The sequence below is a fragment of the Protomyctophum bolini genome (genome assembly GCF_963924005.1).
Source record: "Protomyctophum bolini genome assembly, chromosome: 14".
In the NCBI taxonomy this organism is placed as follows: Eukaryota; Metazoa; Chordata; class Actinopteri; order Myctophiformes; family Myctophidae; genus Protomyctophum; species Protomyctophum bolini.
The window spans coordinates 25509452-25528382 of NC_137875.1; positions in this window are offsets into that span (position 1 = coordinate 25509452).

An 18931-nucleotide genomic window follows, 5' to 3' on the forward strand; every position below is an offset into this window, starting at 1 on the left:
TCTGGGTTATGAGTCTGCTAAATCCGTCTGCTAAATGCCTAAATTGTAAATTAATTGAGAGAGCATGAACTTTGTATAGTTGTTACTTGTTACTTGTCAATCTCTGAGTTACACCAACATTGTTCTTGTGAAACAACCTTGTAAGGTGAAGTATTTATAAAGATGACTGCATAAGTGAACAACTATACCACAACCTCTGACTCCCACACAACACTGACCAATGCACCTAGAAGCAGCCGATGGCAGATTGACGCAGGAGTGATAACATAGAACAGGCTCTTCGTCAACTCTGCCTGCACACATGATCTGGCTGTAAATGCAGTGAAATTATGTTTGAATTCCATAACACACTTCTAGACACAGTTCCGCATCCATTTCAAGTACTATGCAGTAATGGCCGTCGGCACACTGCCAGACTTGACTATCAGCCAGGGTGCCTGGACCGCTGAGCCACGGCCCAGAGTCGTTTTAAGAGATTACCCAGCTTCAACAAACCATGGTCAATTATATCCTCAGGTGACAGCTTGGTATCTACAATATAGCTGTCAGTGCTAAGGCTAGACACACATGTGACATACCGCCTTGATTTTCTATTATTTCTATTATACGGAGAAGGGATCCCCTACATGGAGGAACATTGAATCATACTCTTTGAAGCTCCCACTGCCCGAATATCTTTACTCTAATTCGAGTAAAAACTGATAAACTATACAGCTAATCCTATTGTTAAAAACATGATTAAAGTTTGGCAGGATGTTAGACTTTATCTTTTGGATATCCAACCCAGTTTTCGATTCAGCCCAATTTGGGGAAATTAATATTTCACCCCAGGTAGGGCGGATGGGGGCTTTAAGATATGGGCCAAGCAAGGGATTAAACAATGGAAGGATGTTTTTGACACTCTTTTGATGAACTAGCTGCTAAATACAATTTACCCCGTACACACTTCTTTAAGTACTTACAACTCAGAAGTTTTATAGGGGTTAAACAGGTGAATTCTCTGACACAGCCTGTATGGAGGCTCAATCCCAGACGGCTAACACTTTTAAAACTATTGCAATATAATTGGCTGATGAGGGTGTATATCACTCCAGAGAAATTAAATAGTAGTGTAGATTATAGATATTCCAGATACTTGTATCAGATGTGGTAAAGACAAAGGTACACTTTTCCATTGTCTGTGGGCATGCCCAAGAGTGAAAGAATTCTGGGAAGAAGTAATGAGGGAGATTCAGAAGATATTGTTGATAGATATTGAGCTTGACCCGAAACTGTTTCTATTAGGTCTTTATTTACCCACCTGGCCATAAGATTCAGAGTAGCGAACAAAGATTTCTAGATTTATGTTTACTACAAGCCAAAAGGGCCATAGCTTTATCGTGGAAAAAGATAGGCAAACCCAGTATTGCTCAGTGGTTTAGGGAGCTATCATTGTGTCTTCCTCTGGAGAATAAACAAAAGATGTTTGATAAAATATGGGGACGATTTATCCAATATATTACGGTCAATGATTTATCTTATTTAATGGTGGAAACTGAAAATGTTTAATTGTATTCTCTGCAGCCGTTTGGTCTTGTGGCCATAAGGACTCTGTTGTTGTTGCCAGTCTAAGTGCCCTTATTTTATTATACTGTATTTATATAATGTACTGTATGTTTTTGTTTTGTTTTTTTGTTTGTTTTTTGTTTTAAGCAATTGTATTGTCTGATGTATTATGTATTGTATTGTTTTGTTGTATTGCAATAAATATATTGTAAAAAAAAAAAGGTAGTAGGCCTACAGCATATTAGCCAAATAAATATGAACAATAATTGGTCTGAACAATAATTATTATAGAAAGCAGCTTGTCTGATGGGGGGGGGGGGGGGGGGAACTATTGTTGGCTGGGAGGAGGAGTATAGTATATACGTCCTATCTGGGGGGGGTACTACCTGTCAGTGGGGAGTGTTGGCTGATGAATGAATATCAACATCCTAATACATCCTAACACTAGGGGTCAAATTGTGACAGGCAATTCCTGCTGTCAAAATATGACCCCCCCAGTCAAAAAAACACTTTGTTTGAAATAGACACTCATGCTTTCCAAGGTGTGATTTGGGGTCCTAAGGATGAATACAAAATTAATATCAACATCTTAAAACCAAAATGTTGAATTGTGAGCCACTCAGCCATTGCATCTACTATATATATATAAGGCCTAAATATATAATGGAATGTGTAAAGGTTGACCAGGCGGCCAAGGCTCCAACTGTCCAAGAATGCATTTTGTTCGTTTTTATTTACCCCAAAGTCTCCAAACATCAACCAGGAAGTCTGGCAGTGCAATATTCACAGTGATGGACTGTCCAAAAATTAAGCACAAAAAATAACAGGCCAAAAGGCTAAAAGAACAGCAACTTGAGGTAACTACCTTAACGGGCTACACCCTTCCATGAAGGGCCCCAGCAACTCTCTTCCTCAACTGCTCAATATAGCTTGCCTAGACCAAACTGAACTATTGTCTGCAGATTCAGCCACAATTTTATACCCCTCTCCTCGACAGCACTTGTCACCTTCCAATCAACAGGAGGGTTGCCAGCACAGGAGAGAACAGGTGACCAACAATCAATTGAACATCATGTTTAAAACAATTGCAATGTCCATGCTCAGGAATTCAGATAAACTAGAGACACAGTCACTTCCAAGCTGGCCAGCGATAATGAATTTGAAGAAACTGTGTATTCAGATGAGTGTGTCCGCATTGTCCCCGTTTGTCTCTATAGAGCACGGGCTGCCCCGTGACAGAATGAATTAACCAACATTTGAATGAATTTTAAAAGATGAAAATGGAAGTTAATGTGTATCTCATTGCGTTCCAGCACCTGCGGTGCTTCCTTGTCCAATTACACAAGGAGACTAATCTACCCTAACAAAAAACGAAATATAACATTAATTTTAACGATGCAGGTCCTGTACAAGGTAATTAGCAACTTAATGAGCCTGTGTGGCACAATATCCAGAAATTAGAGAAATAATGTAAGCAAACATTTGCTTTCTTAGTATTGTTTATTTGACTTTCAAATTTTAACATTCATCATTCTTCATATCATCAAGGATCCATCAAACATAGGCATTATTATTAATGGTGTTAATCTCACGTTTCATGGGACGGTGGATGGCATGTGTACAAGCATATAATGTGTAAACGCCATTTACACATGTTGCTTGTACACAGGTGTCTTTTGGAACACATTTTGTAACACTCTCTCTCTCTCTTTCTGAGAAAGTGAAAAATGCATAACTGCACAGATATTGCTGTTTTGTTTTTAATTTGAAATTGAGGAAAAAGCTGAGGTTTAGCATTGATTTAGGTCCCTATAGGTGATTAGAGTCACCTTTGTTTGAAACAATGTTTGAAAAAACAAACAAATATTCTTATCCATATATTGACCTGTGTCAGGTTGAGAAATTGACTCAAAACTGTAACAAATTGACTCAACTCAAATATGTTATTCTAACCGTCTGTAAATTAAAGATAATTTAAGACCAATTGCAAATAACTCCCTCTTTTCATCATATTTCATTGCTTTAATTAGAATAAACTAGCCGATAATCAACCTAGGTGACGGCACTCGGGCGCGCGGCCTCTTATGTCAAGGGTCAGTCTGGTGCAGTGTGGTCTATCGATCTCAGATGGGGACAGTCCATCTCCACAGTGATTTATAGGCTCCATTAATGAGCTACAGTCTGGCCATCAATGTTTAATGAAGGCTGGAGAATGGAATTCACACGTGTCCCGCTTAACAGTACGTCACTATTCAAAGGAAAAGTGTTAAGGTGTCGATGGGGGTTTACACGCTAAATATATTACATTTATAAGGTTTATAAGGTTATAAGGTTTGGGTTTGGATTTCATGGTCGCAGGAAATGTCTTATCGGTTCTGCGTTTGAAAGATTAAGCTATGTGTCACGATATTTATTTTGAAGATGAGACAGTCCAGGACTCCAGGTTCTCTTAGTTGTTTTTTTGAGCGAGGTAAACAGTATGAAATCCGACAGTGATACGGCTTGAAGAAGCCCAGGAGAGAAGCCTCTGGTGAGATTTGATGTAGACGTTATTAATATAAATCGGTAGAATTACTTCAATGAACCTGTATTTTACCCAGGGAACATTTGCTGAATGCATGCTCTTGTTCAGCAGTGATTTGCCCAGTGTTCATGCTGCACGACATGCATGCTCACCAGGGAGCTTGTCTGAGCGATCACACTCCTCAACTGTTGGCCACTTAGCAGCTCCGCCTCCTCTGGAGCAGCATGTGGGGGTAAAGCCATAGAGTATTAAAAGGATAGAGACTGATCTGACACGAAACTCCGCCCCCTCCGCTATTCATGGCAGTGGAAGTTTTGAAGCAGCCCGAAGGACCGTCTATTTCCGCCTTTTTGGGTGCTTTTCCGCATTGGACCACCAAATTTTGGTGGTCCAATTCGGAAATGCAACCGAGCGCTCAATGTTAAAGCCCAGCTGCATGGGGTTTCCTCGTCATGAATCCACGGGTCTGCCTGCAGTCCTTCCTCTTACCACTAGGGCCCAGTGCTTCAACGTTGGAGTGCCTCACTGGCCCCTGGGGTAAAGCGCCTTCATGAAAGGCTGATGGTGTGGTGGGCAAAACATTGTCCCCATGCGTGATTTCCCAGCCACTCCAGCTATTACAAGCTAGTAATCAAACTCCACAAACCTGTGTCTCTCCAATTTCCCACACAGTAATGGCAAATTCTGTGACACACCATGTGGCTCCACCACAAGCTCCATCGGTGATCACTCGATATGACTTTTTTTATTACATTTCTTACTTGTGTGTTTGTTTGTTTGAAATTTTATCAACACAGGCAGGTATCTACTTTCAACCCATGAATTGATTAGTTTCATTGTTCCTTTATCCGTTTTTCTCAACCCAATTTCTGATATTGTGGATGTAGTTGTAGGCTATGTATCTATAGATATTATGACTTTAAAGAACATGTTTTGAGAGGTCACATGGTACTTGACCTTTGACCACCAAATTGTAATCAGTTCAACTTTTGGGGTGCATACTTAGTTTAGACTAGTCATTGGTTAGACATGGGTTAAGGTTAGGTTTAGGCTAGGGTGAGGGATTTTTTGTATGTATTTTTTTTATCATCCATATAGTCATGTTATCAGTTTTATTATTAAAACTTAACAAGTAACGTATACAATGGAGAGATAACGAATGTGTACATAAAAGAAAAAATACAATATAATACACGTTTACACAAAAAAAGTCATGAGTAGATAATTAGATAATTAGAGAAATAATTAAAATAAGTCATTAATTTTAGTCACTCAATCCTTGCCTCTAAGAAATCTGGTCGCAAAGGCATTAAATAATGAACTCAATTAAACCTCAATAAACATTTCTTTCTGCAGTAAGCTGCTCTATAACATATATAATTTTCTCCTTTCTGCTCCCGCAGCGACCTGGACATGTCTCGGCAGTGGACAGATTTTGGCATAACACCGGCTGAGGCATAAAAACACAGAGTGTAATTGTTTTTGTTTTCTTTGTTTCAATATTTCAGGTCTACCGTCCTAGTTCATAACCCTCCAGATCTGAAAGGCAGGCGAAGGGTACAGGCAATCTTTTCAGCTTCAATGTACCTCTTCTGTGATACAATTTCACTTGTGTGATCTCAAATAGACAAAGAGTGATTTCAAATAGAGAGCCAGAGAGAGAGATAGGGATGTAGAGAGAGAGAGAGAGAGAGAGCGAGAGAGAAAAAACCCCACACGTGTCAATGCTGACTTCATAATCCCTCTCCACTATGCTCTCGAAATTTTTCAATAAGGCTTGTAACTCAATGTTCTGGGTCAAGATGTTCCTGTAATAGAACGTCTAGTTCCACTGACAGGTGGGAGTCAGAGCACTGCAAAATTCGGAGTGTCTGTTCAACCCTGAGTTAAATGAACACGCAGGATTTAGCTGTAAGGTGTTCGTTTCAATGGCAGGTGATCTCCTGAGCTTCAGAGAGCTTAACTCACTCAGAGAGATGTGAAATAGCACTCTGCAGCACAAAGAGTGAGACTGACAATGAGGGAAGAGAGACAGAGAGATTGTGAGATGTGTGTGTGTGTGTGTGTGTGTGTGTGTGTGTGTGTGTGTGTGTGTGTGTGTGTGTGTGTGTGTGCCTGCATGAGTGCGTGGAAATACTACAGAGAGATTGATTGTGAGAAGGGAAAAGAGTAGCGAGTGAGTAAGGAACCATACAGTATACATAACCATACTGTAATGTATATTACATACATATACATACATACATACTATGTATGTATACATAGTATGTATGTATGTATGTATTACATACATACATACAGTATGGTTCCTCATACAGTGGGAAGCCGTCTGGGCCGTTAGGAGGGTGGCGTTGCCGTGGTAAATAATTGAAGTCATTCAGTGGCAGGGTGGTTGTAATGGTCCCCAAGCTGATAGCTACTAGCTGCAAGGGATTGTGGGATGACTAAATGAGAGGCGAGGCGAGGCAGACTTGAGAAAAGGTTATCAGAAAGGTAACCAAGACAAACAGCTTGCACAGCATTTCTGAAGGTTAACATTGACGTGTGCGTATGTTTTGTGTGCAAGTTCACCTGTCTGTGTATGTGTTTGCACTGTGCACACACAGCGTGCACGTGTGTGTGTGTGTGTGTGTGTGTGTGTGTGTGTGTGAGTGAGCAGGAACACCTGTGCATGTTCTTGTACACATAGAATGGAAGAAGCGGCTGTGAGATAGATTCCTAAGTGGTGCAATGCAATGAAGTCAATCATGCTCTAGGAGAAAATTACACCAGTCACAAGGTTCAATTCATCCAGGTGGTCCAGTAACTAGCTAAACAAGCCCAGTATTGATCCACACAACCACACACTCAGTCTTTTGTCACACCTTCAATTTCACTGGGAATTAAGGGGATGGCACCTTGGAAGACACGAGCCAATCACACTCCAAGATCAATGGTCCAGGAATTACTTTGCAGGGTCCTTGAAAGAGTACATCTATGTACAGTGCATTGATACCTGAGAGAGCCTGAGGCGAGGGTAGTCAAGGTAACACTTAAAAGTATAGCAATCCTACGATGGTAGAGTATGCACGCACACGCACGCGCACACACGCACACGCACACACACACACACACACACACACACACACACACACACACACACACACACACACACACACACACACACACACACACACACACACACACACCCCCAGTGGCATATCTACAATAATATTGGGCAGCTGATCGGCCGTTGCGCATATAGCCACGCATAGGAACGCATTGGCCTTTCAGCCTTTGAAGCGTACTCGTCTGGCAGGTATATCTCTTTGAGTGCTTCTGATTGTGCGCGGACGACAACGACGACAACACATCTTGCCTGCCCAACCTGTAAACACCTCTGACACACACGCACGCACACGCACACAGAATACCCCTCACATAGACATTACAGTAAGCGCAGCTTTACACCTCAGCACTGATTATCAATCAATCAATCAAACTTTATTTATATAGCACATTTCCAACAGCCAAAGGCCGACCAATTTAGCTACACCTGGCCTACAGGGCACTGAATCCATGGAGCAGTCTTAGTCAACTAGCTTATATAGCCATGCCATAAAAACCATTACTCACCAATGTAATGAGCTTTGATATGACCGACCACCCATCCAGCTGGTCCCATCCTGAGATGGTTGTTTTTATCTCCCTTTACATTTTAAGAGACTATAAGCCTAAACGGTGATTTATACTTAGTTATGTGCCGGTCTCAAGTATAAATAAAGCATAAGGGAGCCTTTTACTATGTAAAAATAAAACATGCAGGCTGTCAGTTTTATGGATTGTCATTTAAACACCGTCCATCTAGTTAAGTGGAGTTCTTGCCAGCAAATCCGCTATACAGTATGCAGTACACATTCATTTAACATGCTGCTATATGCAGTACACATTCATTTAACATGCTGCTATATGCAGTACACATTCATTTAACTATATGCAGTACACATTCATTTAACATGCTGCTAAAACCATTCATTACTGAACAGTGGCAGAGATCAGTCGAAGCCTTTTTGTTTTCACGTCTGTCATGCACATTGACCTTTCTTGTCTCTGTCATTTTTCATAGTTTTTATCGTTTCTTTTAAGTAATTCAACATATTTATTGGGTTTCCACCGTGTTCCACTGTGTTGCCTTGTTTCTGTTTGAGAGAAGAAGGGTTTGTCTGTATTAAAGATAAGAAAAACACTCATTGAACCGCAAAGGTAAATTCACGTGGGCACCATGTAGGCCTATGTATACGTAGGCTACAGTATGTAATTTTGTCCCTTCAAAAGTCACTCACCCAACACCGCTGAAGTGCCCTTGAGCAAGGCACTGAACCCCCAACTGCTCCAGTGGAGCTGCTTAGTGGCCAACAGTATAAGACTGTGGTTGTACTGGTCAGCTCCCAGGTTTTAATGTGTGTCTGTGTGGCTCTATGTGCAGGGCGTTGCTGAAATGATCACTTGTGCTCAGCTACTACCCTGGATAAATAAAGGATAAAAATAAAAAAAACACAACTCATGCTGCTATGTTCGTCTTAGTGGAACCTAAGACGAGCGCGAGAGAATCAATGCAAATTTTAAATTACATTTTCTTTCTGCATAGAATTTCTTACAGTAACATTGTTTTGTGAAGCACTTTTGTTGTTATTAGTGACTGTATAAAGGATCACTATACAGTATGCATTTGTCCAAAGGAGTATCACCACACTATAGTCAACATGGTCACACACCGCCAGTTTGTCAATGTGGGGATAGGGCTGTGCAGTGTGCAGAACAAACAATTATTAGATAGCTGAGAATCACCATATTATTTTTCACAATAGTGTATTGATTATACAGTCCCTCGTGGAATTGCTGGTTGGTTGTTCAACAACAGCTGTGCAACAGCTTACTGAGTAGCATAATGTGAAGATAAATTTATGCCATTTTAATGAAGGAACTCCTACACACCTGAAATTATATTTGAATGGTGGTCGTAATGTTTATACAGAGAAGCTTTGTTCTCAAACTGCACCTAAATAAGCCTATTAACATAAACGAAATACTGATAGCTAATGATTTGACAGGAAGGCCACACCATACTGTATACTCTTCTTGTCCCATGATTGATTGTGCATACCTTTCTCATATTTTGTCGTATAGGTAGATAGTAGAAAGTGAATGGCAAACCGACATAGAGTGGCAAAGTGAGTGATAAAGTGAGTTTAACATCATTTAATGTTGTTTAATGCAATCAGAATATTCTCTTTGGAAAAGTAGTATTTTGCCACATAACTCCTGGGTATGATGTCGATGATGATGTCATGTGCATACTCTCTATTAAATCAGCACTACACAGATATTGAGAAATGAACAATCTGGCATGTGTAATGTAATATATATATATATAAAGATATTCCTTTGCTTTGGATGAAAGCAGCTACTGCTACGGTATGTGTATAAACCGTATAGGGTACACTTCATTAACACCATCATGTGTTCAAGTGCACAGTCATGTGCCCGAGACGGAGATTGATAATCTCCGTCAAATTAGTGCTGATCCATCGTCAGCAAGCCTAGAGGCGCTTGCTGATGATGGGCACATTTTATTAATGGATTAAATAGGCCCGGGCCCTGAAGGTGTTTTAATTGGGACCCCCCAGTGCTGGTTTGCTTTTCCCCTAATCTCCTCATCGTTGTAAAGTTAAACCATTGTTGACCTCAGAATAGGTCATGTGGTTAAATACGTGCACCTGGGGGTGCAAACCCTCACCAGACCAACGTATCTTGTTCTACTAATGTCTCTTGATTGTCACGTATAAGCTTCATGTTTGTGACCTAATCTTATTTTTGTGGTATCATCTATTCTTGCCCCGCCATTTGCGTGAATCCGCGTCATTTGGATTAATCTGGCCCAGTGCCATTGGCGGGGATTAATGTTAATTGGTCTGTTATAGAGCTTTTGAGCCATCGAGTCGAGATGCAAGACTGGAGCGCGCCATCTTGAACAGCACAAGCACCCGCGCCCATTCTATCTGTTTCTTTCAATCGCTTTTATATCCAGTTCCTTGTCCCAGATGGCATTTCTGGTCGTTAACAAGGTTTATTCCACGGCCCATAGCCGACGAGTTGGTGCACCCCCAAGGATGCATTAGCTCACCTGTACTGTTTACTCTTTACACGGCAGAATGTAACACCTGTGAGTCAAATCAGTTTCTTCTCAAATATTCAGAGGATTCTACGCTAATAGCTCTGATGACTGACAGCGATGACCCGAAACAGTACCAGTGTAGCATTGACCGGCTTGTAGAATGGTGTGACAAAAATAATCTGATTATCAACACTAAGAAAACTGAGGAAATTATATTTGGTCCTGCTCCCGGTGGGAAAAAAACACCACCAGTGGAAATCCATGGTTCAGCTATTGAACAAGCTCCATCAAATATCTGGGGGTGATGATAGACGCCACCTTATCATGGTCATCTCATATTGACTATTTGTAAGAGGATACAGCAACGTAAGTACTCCCTACGCCGACTTTGATCGGTTGGTGCTAGCAGTCAAGCAGTCAGATCTTTCCTCTTTTCTATACGTCTGTTGTTCAAACTGTGATGTTGTACTGTAGCACGACCTGGTTTAACAGCCTATATGTAATATATAAGAACAAACTGTATAGCCAAATTAAGATCTGCGCTAAAATTGTTGGCCAGTTGAGGTCATGTTAGGTTCCTTTAAAGAGGCCCAGACCAAGAGCATGCTTAGACTTGCGAAGAATATCTCTTCTGACCCCTTTCATGTCTTAAATGATGAATATCAACTGTTGCCCTCCATGAGGCGGTTTAGCGTCCCTACATTTAAGAAAAACAGACTAAAGAACTTGTTTGTACATCAGTCTGTCTTGCTTCTAAACCAAAATCGTTAAACCAGTGGATGTTCTCGTTCCTGATTGTTTCTGTGATTTTTGTCCTGTAATGTCTACCAATTTGTCACGTATGTCGTTGTCTTGTCTGTTTCTTGAATGGTGACGTCATGGACGCAGAACAAATTTCAGTGCAAGCTGACAATAAAGTTGTATCGTATTGTATCGTACAGTGCCAGAGTTGAGAGGGGTGTCTGTCCGACTTCATTGTCATTGAGGTAAATTGAGATGAATTGTGGTGCCACAGACTCCCTGGCAAAGGTTCAGTAACACTTAGAGGGATTGAACTGACGAGGCGTTTGAACGCGGTGTATCACAGAGAACACATGGCCCAGTAGAAAGGCTTTCACTGCTCTTTAGATCATATCTTTCATCTCTCTCTTCCCTCTTTTTATTCCCCACCTCACTCCCTCTTCCTTTTTTTGTTTATTCAGTTGCACCTCCCCTGTCTCTCTCTCTCTCTCTCTCTCTCTCTCTCTCTCTGTCTCTCTCTCTCTCTCTCTCTCTCTCTCTCTGTCTGTCTCTATATCTGTCTGTCTGTCTCTTTCTCTCTCTCTCTTTTCTCAGAATAATTGATTGATTGATCACATGCCTCACACGTCTTCGCTCTGTTTAACAGTCTCGCTTCATGTCATTTTCCCTTCACATCTCTCTCTCTCTCTCTCTCTCTCTCTCTCTCTCAAAAAATGTCAAAGATTTCCCCAAATACAGAAAACTGCAGATTTTATTTGTATTTATTTATTCTGAATGAAGCTCAAGTGGTTAATCGTGGCTCTGCCTACCTCCAATTATGTATATATTGGATTCTCTGAACTCAGATATCCATATAGTTCACTTGCCAGAATCCTGAATCCTGGGGACCCATATTCAACATTCCTAACATAACATCTTGGTGTTCCACAATGAGGCTCTATTAGACTAATAAGTCTGTTTCTCTTCTTCGTCCTCTAATAACCCTTCCCTCAGCTGTAACCATCCATTGTAAGGCACAGCATCTATTTTCTCCTCCTTTAATAGGAACTTTTAATGAGTTCTTAATGATTTTTTTTAACTCTTCAAAGCTGCCATAATGAATATGAAGTCCCAAATTACTCATTACTCAAAGGGCACCAGCCCTCTGACTGAAACAAACAAGCATTATGCTTGATTGCAAGTGTCAGATTGCTTCCTCTATAAGCCAATCTTAGCCAATCAGGATGGAATATAAAAAATGTCTTTATCACATGACTATTAGGTAATGTGTACCGATTGCAATTTGCATGATGTTTGGACAAAATCTGTAGCAATATGTTGGTATAGTCTTGGACATGCCTTCGGCCTGGCAGAGACAATGAGACTCCATCCCCTAATAGCTATACGTGTTGATAATAATCTGCGGGATCATAGATACCATATGACGTACATATTTGGACAACATCTGAAATAGGGCCTTCCGACACCACCACCATGTGCCTTTATACCTCAAACCGACTCCATCATGCCATAATCTTGACTCCCTTTGCATTTACTCTACTACTATTACCATACTCCCCTTTCACGTCCCCCTGGGTGGTGTTAATACGTTAACGCTGCAAATTCCCTGGACCAATTAGAGTTGATTGATACGGCAGGGGTAACCACAGTAACTGAAGAGGTGGGCTAATGGGAGATAGCAGCTCACCCTGCCCCACTCACGATGACACTCTGTCAGTGATAGATGACGAGATGCGACCTCATAATGGTATTGATGAGTGGTGTGTGTGTGTGTGTGTGTGTGTGTGTGTGTGTGTGTGTGTGTGTGTGTGTGTGTGTGTATGCGTACATGCATCACACATATCTTATGGAGGTACAGTCAGAAAGATAATGACAGCATTTTTCTTTCTTTAACCCAGCTGGGACTGCTTTTTCCTTTTTTTTCCCAGATTGACCCAGCTGTGACATAACACACAGCATCACAATCACAACTGGAAAGTGTGGTTGCCTCGATTGCGCCAACGCCAAAGTGCCTTGGCGGGAGGCGGCCTTTTTTCCGACAGCATTCTAGCCGACGGGGCAACGATCCGATCCGCAGCTGGGGGACATTCGCAGCGATGCGAAAAAGCGATGGTCCGACATGCACTGCTCCCGTGCTTGCGGTTAGGGTTAGGTTAGGATTGAGGTTTCGGATCAATATGCTGTCGGAAAAAAGACCTGCACCCTTGGCAGGGGCGTCCTCCTCCCTGAGACAAGCTTGCGCCTAACCGCATACCTGAATGGGACTGGGTGTTACAATCCGGTTATACCATCAGAAACAAAAGAGTTGGGTGAGGCAATTAATTTACCACAGAAACAGCTCACTTCATCATGTTAGTTCTACAACTATTTTTACCCGACCCTCGTGTGATCTATATGACACCTTGTTAGTTCCCGCTCAATGCTGCTAATTACAAAGTCTCACGCTTATAGCAGAGGGCATCAACCAGCATCTGCCATCTGGTTACACGCCGGCATTCCGAAGCCCCTTTGTTTTGTGGTTTTAATCACTGGTGTGTTTCCTTTATACTTTCTTACAGGTAATGCAATCTTTTCCATTTTGTACGTTGATATATTTTTTCATTGCTTTTAATGAAGATTGTTACGTTTTCATATGATGCCTCTTGCTAACCAGTAGCCGTACCTGACCACATGATATACTCAACAGAAGACCAGGGAGTCTTACTTTAACTCAGAGACTGATTTTACTGTGTGGGTCCCCAGGACTAGCCTGGCTCCAGCCCCTGAATCGCTAGCCACGCCCATTTAAAAATATGTTCTTATGGTAATTCAGCTCTATGGCAGCCTTGGTTGAAAATCTGATACCGCGGCTACGGCCAATCAGCATTGCATTTCAACTCGATGGCGTCAAACAACAAACAGAGGTCAGGCTACCACAGGACCAGAGTTGACAACCAATTAGCCTACAGTAGCTGGTAGAATAGAAAACTAGCAAGAAAAAATGGAGGACAAATGGTATAAATGGACAATATTTAAGGGTATAGGGGAATGAGAGACAACTGTGAATGCCTAGAAAGATGTATGTAACTTTTTTAAACGCAATGTCGATGCCTGTTGTATGTTTTATTTTTCTGTTTTTTATTTTTTGTACGTCTGTGATTTAATATGTATTGTAAGTTTGTTTTTTCTGTCTTGTAAAACAATAACATTTTAAGTTAAAAAAAAAAATGAATAGAAAACTAGCAACCGTTTGGGAGAGACAGCATAGCAGAACTACTCCAACAGTCTCACAGTCAATGATAGTCTTGGATTGTGTCAGTTTCATGTTTTGCTGTGCCAACCTGTAATGCTATAATGTGCATTGTCTCCAGAGCCACCATGAAAGTACCGTATTTTAACCACTAAAACGTACTATACTGTATACTCTGTTGTGTGCAGTCCCCCAGTGGTATAATACTTCAGGTCTAACTTGCTAGTGAGGTTGCAGATCTGCTATTTTAACAGAACATTTGCAATCTTTTGTGGAATGTTTGCCTATTATGCCATGCCCACCAAAGAGGTTGTGTGGGTTTAAATCCATGCAGCGTGGAGCATGCACCTTTGTCGGGCGTCAATGCAAACACAATGGCCTGTGTTCAGGGGAGGGAAGCCATTGTCAGCAGGGAGTGTTAGATGGGAGGATTAGGACGAAGGCCCCATGTCCTCCCGGTGGGGGCTCCTCACTGGCAGGTGAGTCAAGAGTGAAACAGCAGTGACAACACAGAAATGTGTGTTACTTTAATTGGGTTTAATTGGCATAATGACTAAATTGCGGAGAAAAAGGGGGTAAAACAATAAATGGCTACTAAAAAATAATAATAAGAAGCTCGATTCTCTTGGCTGAAAGTGATGATTATCTAAAGCAGTAGAACATTTAGCCAGGCCCATTTCTGTCACGTGGGTTACATTTAGTATTTAAAAAACTAAAATTACTCGCACAATAAGATTTGTCCTTGAACCTTCATGTGAAGTCTGCCTGGTTGCCATAGCAGCATGACGAATGATTTCCAACAGCAACCATACTAGATTTGTTGGATAAATTAGAGGGGATGACAGGAAGTAAATTGGAATTAATATGTTTGATTTAAGTGTATACCACTTTGCAAGCATTGACAAATACTATTGACTAATGTCAGTGCTTACTCTTGGCACACCTAAATCAAATGGATCATTATTCATTTTAATACCTGCAGGTGTGTTTACCCTGCTATAAATTATGACATGACATGACTGCTATGACATGTATGTGAAAAGGGTTCATTGGCTTTAGGGGGCTGAAACCACATGAACCCTAGCATCCCTATCCCGGCAATAACAGTTATTGCCGACATTTGCTAGAGGGGGAAGAAAGTAGAGAGCCTTATATAGACCCCTGGGGAACTCCAGTCAGTCTATAAGTGCAGCATATGGGGTTTAAGTGCAGGTGAAGAGCTCTCTTCCATATTATGTCACAACCAACCAAAATGTTACACCTTTACAGCAAGCAAAGTCTGATTTGAAGTATGGACCTGCAGTATAGACAACTTCACCAAATAAAAATGGAAAGTAAAAAGAAACAACAAGAAGAAGAAAATGCTACATTGCTAAAACTGAGGTCTGTATAGCCAACCTCTCCCCTGCTCCACCTGCCCTTTGGGGAAGACGGCATTCTAATCTAAGCTAGAACACCACTCTGGTGGTCTCTCAGGGGACCTCTGTCAACTCCATCCCCCTGGGCTACAACTCTGTTCTGGGCCATATGGACTGGAAGGGGGTTGTTCGCCTGGAGGATAAAGAGACGTGGTGTTTCATGGTGAGGGAATGCATGGGTCGGGGTTGGGGACATGGTGGAGGACAGGCCAGAGCTGTCATGCTTTAAACCTTCAGCTACCCCCCCCCCCTCTCTCTCTCTCTCTCTCTCTCTCACACACACTCTCAATCTCTCTCCACCTTCCTTTTCTGCTGCGATGAGGCAAGACACTTTAGAGGAGGATGAGATGACCGATGAAGCAGTCTATGAACAACTGTATGGTTTCTCATTGAGTGTAAACAATGGTGTTATACTATGATACTGTATACAATATGTAGTATGTACAGCACAGCACAATCCTGCATGTCAATACAACTCTGGGAAAAAAAATGGACATGATTATATTGCACGCACGCACGTCGCACGCACGTCGCACGCACACACGCACTCGGGCAGCTACGAAGATATACTTTATACAGGCACTTTGCACTCACTGCATGGATCCTCATTTTCCACTCTGCTGAACCCCCAAATGAATGCATAGTTATCATTAAACATGGTCAAGTACTGTACTGAGCCCTCATGTATTAATCAATGACTTCCTGGAAGATGAAAAGGTCAGCTTTGATTGGATGACAGGAGCATATAGCTTTCCCACAGGAGGTCAAGACTGTTAAAACTGAGATCTGAAATGGGCCAGGGAACGAGGGATTGGAGGGGGGGGGGGGATTAGAGAGAGAGAGAGAAATGTCACCTCACCATCACCCGCCCTGAAGACACGTCTCGTTCATTTTTCTTTGATTAATTGATTGAATTCCTGTCTCCGGTGACAGCATGTGGAGGAGAATGACAGGAAGGATATAATTCAGAGAGGGGGGCAGGGGAGAGGAGGGATGACATGTGACAAACACTGTGAGTTGAACGTGAAATGTTGAGAGAGAGAGAGAGAGATGTCCTGTGCACACACATACAGTACATATGCTATAACTCAAGTAATGGACTGTTTGTGACTGACTAACTTAGCATACAACGCATACAACGCACGCACACACACACACACACACACACACACACACACACACACACACACACACACACACACACACACACACACACACACACACACACACGCACATCAGAAACACAATATCATCAAACAAAACTATTACAAAGTGATCCATTCTTGCAGAAATTCTTGCTGAAACTTCCTTTTTTGTCTCTAGAAGGGCCTCCAAACAACAAGACAAGCTTGTCCACAGCCATCTATCAACAGAGACTTATTGGCTTCTCAAGCCTTACGTACGGCATTATTTCCCTGCGGCAATTGTAGCAATATTTGCCATGGAATTTGGACATTAAGGCTCTGTCTTGAATCATTCCCTGTAAGCATGAAAATATTCGTCATAAATAATCTGCCAAATAGATATTACAGGAAATGAAATACCAGGACCCCCTAAGGGAGCATAGAAACAGACAGGTGCTGTGGAGGCGTTGGGAGTGCAATATAGGCCTACTAGGAAAAAAAAGGAAAGCACGCCAGCAGCAGAAATATAGCAGAGCCAGTGTGAGCAGTAAGCAGGGAGGTTTAAATGACCCGCCCTAATCGGGTGTAGCGTGCATGTGACTGATTACCTGATATTGATTTGGTGCCACTTTGAGTTGTATGCCTGAACTACTAGCTCTGCAGGCTTCACATAATAAAATAAATTACTTCGCCAACTCCCTTGTCCTTCCTATTGCCTTGAATGCCCTTTTGGGTCTTTCTATAGTATGTGGGGAGAATAAAAAGGAGGATTTAAAGACAGACTTAAACTTTAAACTGCTATTCGAACAATCTGAACTACAGTATGACTGCATTACAGTCATACTTTAAGTCATACCCAGCCATTTAATAGGTGGCGACTATGAAACTCCTCAAAGAGAAACATTCTGTATTGTCACATTAAAGTTGCAGTCTCCTGCAGGATTATGGTAAAATGATTAAGTATAGACTCATATTGTGTTCATTAACTGTGCTCAAGTATTATAATATAAGTAACAATAAGTAAGTAATAACAGTTGGGTATTCTCAGAATTTGGATATATTTTAATTTGATGTATTGTAAACCACTTATTGTTACTATGTCTCATCATGGATTCATATTTATTTGGCATGCACTGACTGTATGCATGCTATTATTATTATTGCTTTAGCTCCATACATGTATACAAGGCTTTAGGTGACACTGTAGGACAGGTTGTATGCCTGGTAGATAATTCAGACTACCTTGCTGTTTGTAGGACCCTGATAAAGACATTTATAATAATAATAATACATAATAATAAATATCCAGAAATGTTAAAAACATAATAGTGAAAATATCACATTACATTGTGAGCTTGTAGATCAGCTATTTTCACTACATTTGATATAGGGAAATAGGGCTTGGTTAATTCATATGTACTTTTCCTCTTCCTAGAAATGTAGTGTCATCAAAAGTACAATATTTGAGTGGAGTCAAAGTCATGAGTAGTCCAAAAATACAAATACTCAAGAAAAAAAGTACAGTCAGAAGAGTACAGTAGGTAGGTACTGTCCACCATCAGTCTCAGACAGCTTGTGGTGATTATGTTAATCAGACTTGAAATACTGTAATGTCATTATCTATCATGGCAGTCTCTAGTTTTGTTGAGCTTATAGTACAATCCTGTAGAAGATAATCAGAACTTGGTATGGAGTGGGGTAGGGGTAAACGCTTCACCGAGGTTATCAGGTGGGCACCCTCCTCCTTCATAGGTGTTTGTAAGTCTAGTTTGTCAATATGTGTGTGAACATGTCTGGAGACATGCACATGTATGTGGCACATGTATTCATGTGTGTGTGTACATGCAAATATGCATGTTTGTGTATGTATGTGAATGTCTGCATGCATGCGTGTGTGTTTGCGTGTGTTGTCTGCAGCTCAGTCAGGCATAGGACATCTGACTCCAGAAGGTGGTAATTATTGACAAACGATGGTGCTCAGCCACAGCAGTGATTTATAGGGACGCCGCATGCAGCGAGGGAGAGAGCAGCTTGATATTTAGTTGAGAAGTCACTTTGCATAAACGCCATTTCATCGGCTAAGTTGTTGGGCTAAATGTCAGGGTGATTAACTTGACACTGATCAGCGCTCTGAGGTTTTTAACTGCTTTTTGATTGGTACCCTTGCTGAGATAACATTTAGGCCTCTGTACACAC